This window comes from Rhinopithecus bieti, unplaced genomic scaffold, assembly GCF_001698545.2.
Source record: "Rhinopithecus bieti isolate Rb0 unplaced genomic scaffold, ASM169854v2 scaffold_80469, whole genome shotgun sequence".
In the NCBI taxonomy this organism is placed as follows: domain Eukaryota; kingdom Metazoa; phylum Chordata; class Mammalia; order Primates; family Cercopithecidae; genus Rhinopithecus; species Rhinopithecus bieti.
The window spans coordinates 1-11,764 of NW_016829361.1; the positions used below are offsets into that span (position 1 = coordinate 1).

The 11,764-nt window shown below is 36.7% G+C and overlaps 1 pseudogene; it reads right to left on the reverse strand.

The window, feature by feature from the left end:
* Nucleotides 1–9,718: 9,718 nt before the first annotated feature.
* On the reverse strand, nucleotides 9,719–10,621 carry LOC108523955 (olfactory receptor 52A5-like; annotated as a pseudogene).
* Between the last annotated feature and the right edge of the window lie 1,143 nt (nucleotides 10,622–11,764).

The window sequence follows — 11,764 nt, forward strand, 5'->3', positions numbered from 1 at the left end:
AAAAAAAAGAAACTGATGACTGTGTGTCCCAGAACAATATATACCTTACACACTCAATATTCACTATAATTAAGATATAGCTTTTTCTTCCTTACTTTTTATTGTTTTTTCCCCCCTTCTAGATCTATGTCTAAGCAATTTCTCCACAAATAGGCTTCAAAATTGATCACATCTGTTTTCCTTTCTACTCATCTTTTAAAATCTATTCTGCAAATATCTGGCCTTCTTCATTTTGTCCCTTTGTGGTACACAGCCATTGTTAAGCATTTTCTTCTTCTTCTCTCTTTATCAATTACTTCACGATTAGGGATCCATCATTTTTCTTCTGTTGTGTAGCTTCAAGTATCCCTCTCTATCTGTCCCTTCCCTAAACAGATAAGTATGTTCAGTCTTGAAAAATGTCATCTATTGAAACCAAAAGAAATCTAGAGAACTATCTCACTCTTTTCACCACAGCAAAGGTTTTGAAAGAGTCTGTCTTTGATTTTCTCTTTTCCTCATTTCCCATCACCAGTCTTTTCATTCTAACATTACATTGTTTCTTTCTTCTCTATTAAATTTACTCTTCATCACCTTATTAAGTTCACCCATGTTTATAGTTAACAACCTATGTGGGTAATATTTTTTGTCTACAGGGAAGTTAAATATTCAAAACTTGTTATACAATTAGCATCAAAACAGTACGATTTATTCTAGGAGTACAAGGCTTATTGAATTGAAATTCCATCAGTGAAATCCAGCATATTAAGAAGATTAACAAAGGAAGCACTTACATAATCATATCAATAGATGCAAAAAAAAATGGAACAAATCAATGGCAGTCTTGATAAAAAATTTAAAAATACACATTTAATCATAAGAAAAACAGGACTTAAATAGGCACTTCAAAATGTAAAGGGCGTATAGGAACACTTACAGTTAACATTACATGTAATGGTAAAAGACAATGTTTGTTCTCTACTATTAAGAACAGCATAAGGATGTTTATTCTTACCACTCCAATACTATGTCATAATTGAAAACCTAACATATGCAACGAGGATAGAAAAATGAATAAAATCCATTCGGATTGGAATGGGAGAACTAGTCATCTCTATTTGCAGATAATATGATTGCCTACATGGAAAATATCAAAGCATCTACAAACATTCTCCTGAAATTGAGTTCATCAAGTTACCAGAATAAAAGGTCAATGTACAAAATAAGTTATATTTTAATATATTATCAATAAAATGCAAATCAGATTTTAAAGTATATTTCCAATAGCTAAAAAAGTAACACCTTAGATAATAACCTACAATCTATGTGTAGAATCTGTCTGTTCAAAAATACCACACACTAAAAAAGGACCTAAATACATGCAAATATTTACCAAGCACATGGATTTAAGACACTACACACACACACACACACACACACAATGTGTATTATCTATGAATTGACCTATAGATTTAATACAATTTAATGTATCTATATATTCTACCTAAATTATATGTACAGTGTACATTATTTCCTTTTCACTGAATAGCGTTTTTAGATAAGCAAAAATTCTTATATTTTATACAGTCCAATTTTTTAATCTTTTCCCAAAGTTTATGTTTTTGTATTTGATTCATGATTCATTTGCTTATTCCAAAGTCATAAATAAATCCTCCACATTTTCACTTATAGCTTTATCATTTTACCTTTTACGTGTAAATATAAACTAAATCTAGACTTGACTTTTATTTTCAGGGGTTTGAGATTAGAATCGTGGTTCATTTTGTTTCATATAAATATTTACTCAACATTGCATGTTCAAAAGAAAAAAAACTGTTCTTTACTGCATTGTGTTATAACTTTGTCCTATTCAGATAATTGTTCATACATGATCTATTTTATAGATTATACACTTTGCATTAGTCAGCTATTTTTATCTCTGCTTTAAGTCTATAGTAGGCCAGGCGTGGTGGCACATGCTTGCAATCCCAGCACTTTGGGAGGACAAAGCAGGAGGATCGCTTGGGCCCAGGAGTTCAAGACCAACCTGGGCAACATGGTGAAACTTCATCTCTACAAAAAATACAAAAATTAGCCAAGTGTGGTGGTGTGTACCTGTGGTTCCAGCTACTTGAGTAGGGAGGCTGAGGTGGGAGGATAACCTGAGCCTGAGAAATCAATGCATTGATGAGCCGTGATGTTGCCACCGAATTCCAGCCTGGGTGACAGAGTGAGATCTGTCTCAAAAAAAAGAAAAATCTATAGCATAATGATAATCATAATTGCAAACGTAAGATTGAGGTAACTCACTATATCTAGTAGTAGAAACATTTTGATTAGTCATCTGATGACCTGAAGTTATATTATAGTGTAGGTGTGTAGCTACATATAATACAAATATTCTATACTGAGAATACAGAATGCCTGCTTAGATAAAAGCTTCATAAAAATTGAAAAATATTGTAATAATGTACTTGCTATTGCTAATTGATACAAATTACCTAGAGCTTTTATGGGCATACTCTGTGCAGCTTCCTGAAGTTTGAGAAGTTCAGGGAAGATATTATGTACAGACAGGATATGAAAGAAACATTTGCTTGTATTTTGAAAGTCACTCTTTCTGAATTCTGGGCAATCTTACTCTCTTCTATATGCTTATACTCTTTGTTGTCTGAAAATTTTTTTTTCACAAAGATATTTGTAAGTGAAATAATAATCTACCACACTTGGAACATTTAGCAGAATAATGAATTGCTCTAGCCATGTTAATGGCTTAGTAGAGGATTAGATGAACAGGTTTGAGGTTAAAAAAAAAAAAATCTAAGATGACTGAAAGAGTAAAGCACTCACTCACTTTTTATTTTATTATAAAATAAAAGTTTTATTTACTAGTGTAAGTGAAAGAAATAACCTAACCATTTACTTGAAGTAACTATCTGGGTGCAGTAGTAATGACAGCTTTATTGTCCGTGAGTCAGGAATATTGCCTTACGGTCACAGAATGATACTGTGCACCATGGAATAAAGTAACTTCAGATATACAATGAAACAATTGACCTAGCTGGTTAAATGGGAAAGGTGCTTCAGGCATAATCTCCCTCACTATGACTTAATAATTACTCACATAAGGATAAAAGCCCAGAAAAAAAGAAAAAAATCGAATGAAGGAAATGTTGCTGATAGACTTATCATCTCTACCTATGGACCATGAAATGATCCTGTCAATAAACTCAGGTATATCTAGCCTGATGTGAATGAAAATGCCACTGGGGTATATGGTGGTCAGAGTTCAAACCAAGACGGGATATTTGAGTGGAGGTAGGAGAGTGTGCCTGCAAGCCTATAGACCAACAGGCTTTGAGTCTCGTTCATTCTGGGACATGCCTGAGAGTCCCCTCCATGAGACAGGTAAATCAAACTGCTAAATACCAGCCAACCAGGCTAGGATAACTGCAGGAGAGGAAGCTGAGCAGTCAGTCCTGCAGACCATATATATTTATCAATGGTTCCAAGGTCTGGAGTTGATAAGATTTTTCATTCCGCCAAAGCACCAGCTAACGTAGAATCACCTGGGAATTTCTGTGTGCCCACCTGAGTGCTTGAAATTTCTTTAGGCCATCTAGACTTCAATCACAGCTGCAATAGTGATAGTATGAGTTCAACCTACATGATGTTCTAGGGGTGACAAGAATAATGTCAGTGGCATAAGCAGAAACAATACAGCATCGTCCATGAACCTGCACAAAATTCCCTTTGGCCCTGACTCCTGCATAACTACACTCTATATTAAAATCTAAACAACATGCTCTGCTATCATGCTATCATCTAGCAGAGAATCATTGGGGATGTAGTCACACAAAATTATTAAAATGAGAGACTTTTACTTGATGTTTTAAAAGCTCAAGCCAGAAGAATATGAACTATATTTTATTATTTTTTGATTGGAGTATGATTGTGTCCTAAGACTTGATAAAACCCCATTTGAATAATGATGTCAGTGCATTTATCGTTTTTATAAAAGTGGTAAAAGTTATGTTGTTTTATGGTTTAATGCACTATTCCTTTTGTAAATGATAGTCATTGTAAACTTGCTTGTGATACCTGACATCAAAAGGTATTCAGGGCCTAGACAAATTAATTGGCTAGATAATAAGATGATTCATCAGGTTGTGAAGAAGACATTAATGACCGGTTAGATACAAATGCGTATGATCAAGAACACTGCTTTTTACTATGTTTTTTAATTTAAGGTGTTAATCAACGTTTACAAGTGGAAGTAACAGAAATAAAAAGTACCCAAACCTTTTCCTCTTTCCAAGGGAAGAATCTATAAAAGAATAGCTTTATAGATCTAGTCCCCTGAAGACTTATACAGATGGATCCATAACCCCATAACTGCATTACCAGGCATTATTACTTATTGTAATATAAAATCTGATTGGTAAACTATACCTGGACTACAAATTCTATGAAGGAATTATGTTTACCATGTGGTAATAGTGTCTTTTGGCCTCACTAGTTTGGTATCCACTAATTCACCTGTACCCTTCTTGTGGAGCCCTAAGCCTATGCTCTTGAGATCTGCCAAGATACATTTTGGTTCTTGAGGGTTATAAAGCATGCAGAATCCACATGTACTATTTAATTCTCACTTCTTTACATGTAAGATGCGACCAAGGAGGATTTAAAGCTCTCCTCAGCTTGACTAAACCTTACATAGGCTTTCCCTGATCTCCCTTTCCTTGGAGTATTACCTTAGAAAATGTATAATTGTATATGCTTTCTCAGCCACTTTAAGATGTAAATATTTTCTGGGCCCGGTGGCTCACGCCTATAATCCAAGCACTTCAGGAGGCCAAGGCAGGCGGACTGCCTGAGTTCAGGAGTTCACGACCAGCCTGGGCAACATGGTGAAACCTTGTCTCTACTAAAAACAAAAAATTAGCTGGGCATGGTGGCACTTGCCTATAGTCCCAGCTACTCGGGAGGTTGAGGCAGGAGAATTGCTTGAACCCAGGAGGCGGAGGTTGCAGTACTCCATCCTGGGCGACAGGGTGAAACTCCATTTCAAAAATAAATAAGTGAATAAATAAATAAATAAATATTTTGAAAACCTCTTAGATTTTATAATCCAGGACTGTCTTTCCCAAGGACCTGGGGGCCATCTCTTTGAAATCGAATCATCAAGGAAGATAATGCCCCTATCTTCCAGGCTGTGTGCCAAGTAACGTGGGAGCCTGTATTTGGTGAGCACTTTGCTCTGTGTTGTAAAACTATTAAAACTACTTCCTGGCGAGGCGCGGCTGTCTTATGCCTGTAATTCCAGCACTTTGGGAGGCTGAGGCAGGTGCATTGCCTGAGCTCAGGAGTTTGAGACCACCCTGGGCAACATGGTGAAACCCTGTCTCTACTACAATACAAATAATTAGCTGGCTGTGGTGGCGCACGCCTGTAGTCCCAGCTACTCAGGAGGCTGAGGCAGGAGAATTCCTTGAGTTGCAGAGGCAGGTGGAGGTTTCAGTGAGCAATGATCATGCCACTGCACTCCAGCTTGGGGTACAGAATAAGATTCTGTCAAAAAAGAAAGAAAGAAAGAAAGAAAGAAAGAAAGAAAGAAAGAAAGAAAGAAGGAAGGAAGGAAGGAAGGAAAAGAAAGAGAAAGAAAAAGAAGGAAGGAAGGAAGGAAGGAAGGAAAGAAAGAAAGAGAGAGAAAGAAAGAAGAGAAGAGAAAAGAAAAACTACTTCTTGTAATGAAGATGAGAGAAAGCTTACTTTTTTGTGGGTTAAGGCAATTAGTAAACACAGATGGCCTAAAATTCCCCAATACCAGCTCTTAAGAACTCTCCTACCCTTTTTTAAGTGGAGCTGTGTATTCAGATTTGGTCTGTATTTTCTCTCCTATTGCTAGTAATAATATTGAAATAAAATATAAACTGTTTGCTCATCTTGCCCTGTGTGATTTTTTTAAAATGACAGATGTCTCTTAAGGAAACAAAGAGTTTTCTTTGTGATCTATGTAGGGTGCAGGCCGCTGCAAGTACTACCCTCACTGAAGATAAATGCCTGGCATGACCCCATTTACATGTTGTATTTCAGATGCGTGTACAAATAACTCTATTATTTGCCATACAGACTACACTGGTTAATGATTGATTGTCTCCCAATTCTAAATTCACTCCTTTTGCCTTCTCTGCAAAAACGGACCTCAGCTTTTTAAGTTTTGTTGTTGTTTTTATAATCATGTGATACAACGCTAAACTTTCTCAATAGGTGGAAATGGTGAAACATTGCAGGAGGAGAAGGCTTTGCTTCCTGGATCTTACATGATCATTGCCCAGACTAACAGTTTGGGTGCCTTCAGTTTCCAGCAGGTTCCTGCTACTCTTGCAACTTCTTCAGTGTCCTACGTCTGCAGCTCACAAAGCACATAAGGCCCAGTGACCAGCAGCTTTCTTGGAAACCTATGTATGGCTTTTCCTGGCAGCCTAGAGGGCAGATTCCTGGAAAATTCCACTAGAAAAGCATCACAGCCATTTTTTCTGTTTCTCAATGACCATATCTATATTTTTTCTAATGAGGTGTGGATTTCAGACCAAGGAAGGAGAGTTTCATTCTTGGGTACTCTATTTCAACCCTATGGGTACTGACTACTTCTTATATCCAATATCCTATATCCTTTAGGGTTCTCTTCACTTCTTAGTGACTAGTCTTTCATTATTTCAATCCCCTGTTAAAGTTAATAATTGTTTAAATTAAACGTTACTTGTCCAAAGTGTGGTTTCTCTTTTTTTATTGGATTCAGGATACACAGATCAATTATATTGTGGGACAAGATGGTAGTCTTTATGTATGTGGATCTGTAATCGATGCTTTGAAATATTTACATAATAATGCTAAAATGTATTAACAGATGAATTCAGTTCAGTTACTGCTACTTGGTTTTTGAAATGAATAAAACACTATGAACTTGCAAATTCCTTGTGTTTGAACTATCACTCCACTCTACATTTTATACAGTAATTATGACTGCCACTATATGATGTTACCTCTCTAAATTGACATTTGGGATGTTAACTTTTTTTAGATGAAATGTTCAGTATACTTTTTGCATATTGTCTGTAGCTTCAGCCTATACTTCCAATGGTACTTGTGATGTCTAACTTTATGTGTCAGTTGACCATGCTAAGAAATGCTCAGTTAGCTGGTAAAACTTTATCTTAGTGTGTCTGTGAATGTGTCTCTGGAAGAGATTAGCATTTGAATCAAGAACCTAAGTAAAGAAGATCACCTTCACCAATGTGAGTAAACATTATCTCATCTGTCGAGGACCTTAATGGAACAAAAAGTTGGAGAAATGCTAAATTCAGTCTTTGCTTAAGGTGAGAGATCCATTTCTTCTTACCCTTAGACACTGACACTCCTGATTTTTGGGCTTTTGGACTCAGGCTTGGACTTATCATTGGCCCCCTGATTCTCAGGCTTTCAGACTCAGTCTGAATTATACATCACTAGCATTCCTGGTTTGCCACCTTGCAGACAGCAGATCATGAGACCTCTCAGCCTCCATAATTGAGTGAACCAATTTCTATAAAAAATCTCTTTATGTATATGTGTGTGTGTGTGTGTGTATTATTGTGTATTATACATAGTATATATACTCCCTATGTGTTTCTCTGTGTCTATACATATGTATAATAGATACTCTACATATATGTAAAATTGAAAGATATTATAAACAAATGGATCACTTTTCAGAATTAGGTCACTTTTCAGAATTTAAATGCATGTTGTGCTTAGAAACTCACCAATAATTTTAATCATATAGCACAAAAAAATTCAGCATTAGATGATTTATGATGCCCAGTAATAACTTTCTGTAGCTGTTTTGGAATAGATGGTTCTACAGGAAATTTGAAAACCATTAAAATAGTTATAGGCATGTAGCTTTTGGTATTTATTCATCAAGTTGTTATTTGTTATGCCACTGGATAATCCTTGATAAGCAGCCACAAAGAGAAATTCACAATATAATGGCATAAAGCCTGGAACTATGAAATGAGGTGTGTAAAATGAGGTATGAAATGAGGCTTGCTAGGAGTAAAGAAGTCTGGATTGATTGATCATGGGAAGACAAAGAATTATACTATAGTTCGTGTGTACAGCTAAGCATTAATAAAAATATCATATTATGAATATACAGAGTGCCTTCTCAGTGAAATATGGTTAGAAAAAAATCATCACAACAACATTTCATAACTTGTAATAGTTTGCATTCACTTCAGAGTTGATAAAGTTAAGTTGGGAAATTTAGTGTGCTCCCTGCTGCCTAGCAACTTCTAGTTCAAACGCTCACAGAAAGTAGAACTTAAAATTGGAAAGGAAAGTAAAATGTCTGTTAAGGAGAGGCTCTCAGAATTTCGATCCACTTCAATCTTTTGCCTTCCTAACAAATGAAACACAAAAACATACAATTCAGAGAGGTCTTTGGAATCATAAGAAATATCCTGTGACACTATATGATAAGTCTTTATATCTAATAGTCTACATACCCCAATTTTGTTCTTCTTTACATTTACCATGACTATAAAGGTGAGGCACTGAGATTCCAGACAAAATATGGAGTTGGTATGGTATTAAACATTTTATTAAAAACATGCGTAAAATTGTGACAATCTGGAGGAAAATAACACAACTATTCGAACACATGGGAAATGAATCAGTGTAGGCAGTAATAAATGAGGGGCTCTGATTATTGAGAGAATGGAGGAACAGAAGAGTAACTGCATTTCTCCAGCTCTTCCTAAAAGGTGTTTCTAATTATGAACATGGGGAAATAAAGTCACACAGGTAACAGTCTTCTGAATGGCAGTTCAACTAGATTATCCTGAGGTTCTACAACACATGTCAAGACAACACAAACAAGCAATCATGAAAAAGTTGTATTGCCACTATATAGTAGGTACAAATGGTGATGTTTCAGGATTTCTGACTTAGTTCTGGTGTAAATGGAAGCTATGACACACAGCATTGATCTTTTGTATCTTCCATGACCTATTCACCAGTCTGCCTGCACACCATTAGATGTTCCTTATCTACTTCTAGAGGCCAGACAATTTCACCAGACTTAGAAATTCTTCTGAAAGAAGTCTCATCTCTAATGTCCTGTGTGCATCAGTAAATAATCTTATGAGAATATTGAGTACTAGCCACACTTCTCCTGGTCCCGGAAAATGAGTTATTTATCCCTGGGTCATTTTCATTTGTTCTCAAATGGGGTTTGTTAGAGGAGAGCTTTAATTCAAATCATTCCTTCATCAAAATCTTGAATAATCCATCATTTTTCAGAGCACCAAATGTGGCCTTCACAGAAGAATTGGAAAGGACTGTTCATTTCCAGAGACAGTTAAGGAAAGTTCTGTTCCTAAGTAAATTAAGGACCAGTTACATTTTCTGTTTTGGGTAGATTTGTAGAATCTAGATTTGATGTGGAAGAGGAAATGTAGATTATAGAGGCTGCAAATTCAATGCAAATAATACGAATGGAAAGACATGATAGATTAAATTAGAAGCCAAACACTAATTTGGTACAGAGCTAATATCAGTCTTCAATTGAACACTTTTTATGTCGACCTAGATGTAGTTATAAAAATAAATTGATATCCAGCATGATAATGTGAGCCTCCAGCCGTGAGCACACGGAGTCCAAACTCTCTCCATCTCTAGGAAAGTAAAGCTTTCTCTACATGGTCATAAACATTTGATAGATCACTGCTGGGATCCATAATTCAGAAGAGAAATTTGTGCCACACACTTTTGGATTATCTTGTTTTTTACACCATAGACAATAGGGTTGAGTGCAGGTGGCACAAGGAGGTAAATGGTAGACAACAGAAAATGGGTGGAGGGGGCCACATGTTCAAAATGGTGACTGAAGAAGGAGAAAAAGGCAAGAATATAAAATTCAAGGAAAACAAAATTTGAGCTGTGCATGTGTTAAATGCTTTGAGCTGTGCCTCCTTTTGGTGTAGACGAAAACAACTTGGAAAATCAGAACATAGGACACAAGGATAAAAATCATGTCAAATCCCAGAATGGTAAAGGCCCCAAAAAGACCACATGCTTTATTGACTTGGATGTCTTCTGTAGCCAGCTTGACGACAGCCATGTGCTCACAGTAAGAGTGGGCAATAAGAATGTAATGGAAAATATGCAGTCTTTTGATAAGAATGGGTAACAGACCAAGCAGCACTGTAGCTCGGATTGCCACTGCCACTATCATGCAAACCAAGACGGAAGGTGTGAGGATGGATGTGTGTCTCAAAGGGTCACAGATGGCAAGGTAGCAGTCAAAGGCCATGGCCAACAGAATATCAGACTCCATGCACTGCATGGCATAGATGAAAAACAGCTGAGCTAGGCAGGCATCAAAGGCCATGGAGCAAGACTTGAACCAAAAGATGGCCAACATCTTGGGAGCAATGGCTGCACACAGTCCTATGTCAGTTGCTGCCAGCACAGCCAGTAAGATGTACATGGACTGATGCAAATTACATTCTGCAGGGATGATAATCAGTAAAATGATGTTTCCCAACACAGCCACTGGGCACATGGAAAAAACGAAAGCCAATCCAAAACTGCACATTCTCTAGTCCAGGTATGCCAGTCAAAGTCACAGTTCTGGGGTTCAAATATGACATGTTGATGGATGCCATTGAGGTTGGTATTCTGTCTTTTCACCACTGATTCTGATACCTGTAGAAGAGTATTTGAATGGAAAGTGAAAATTTCTCAGCCTCCCTCTCATGCAACCACAGTGTGTGTTGAGCAAATAAGTCAGTGCCGTGAATGGCAGTTCAACTAGATTATCCTGAGGTTCTACAACACATGTCAAGATAGCACAAGCAAGCAATCATGAAAAAGTTGTACTACAACTATGTGGTAGGTTAAAATGGTGACGTTTCAGGATTTCGGACTTAGCTCTTGTGGAAATGGAAGCTATGACACAGAGCATTGATCTTTTGCATCTTCCATGCCTTATACACTAGTTTGCCTGCACACCACTATTAGGTGTTCCTTCTTTATCTACTTCTAGAGGCCAGACAATTTCACCAGACTTAGAAATTCTCCTGAAAGAAATCTCATTTCTGATGTCCTGTGTACACTAGTACATAATCTTATGAGAGTGTTCAGTATTAGCCACACTTCTCCCGGTCTCAGAAAATGAATTATTTATTCCTGTGTCATTTTCATCTGTTCTCGAATGGGGTTTGTTAAAGGAGAGTTTCAGTTTAAATCATTCCTTCATCAAAATCTTGAATAATCCACCATTTTTCAGAGCACCAAGTGTGGCCTTTAGAGAAGAATTGAAGAGGATTGTTCATTTCCAGAGATAGTTAAGGAAAGTTTATTTTTCCTAAGTAAATTAAGGACCAGTTACGTTTTATGTTTTCGGCAGATTTGTGGAGTCGAAGGAGAAATGTAGAATATAGAGGATTTTTTTTTAATTAGTTTGTTTTTTAACCAAGGCCAAGAATTTTTTTTAAAGAAGAATACAAAGATATCAAATTCAATGAAAAATGAACAAGTTGAAAAAGACAGTATGTATTCAAAAGCAGAACCTGGCTAGTTGGATTAACATGACTGAGAGTGTGTGTGCGCCTATGTGTGTGTGTGTGTGTGTGTGTGTGTGTGTGTGTGTGTTCATTTTCCCAGAGGTTAAAGATCCATGGATCACTAGACTCCTTGGGCTCTGGGTAAGACTTCATACCCTACTTTGTATAACTGA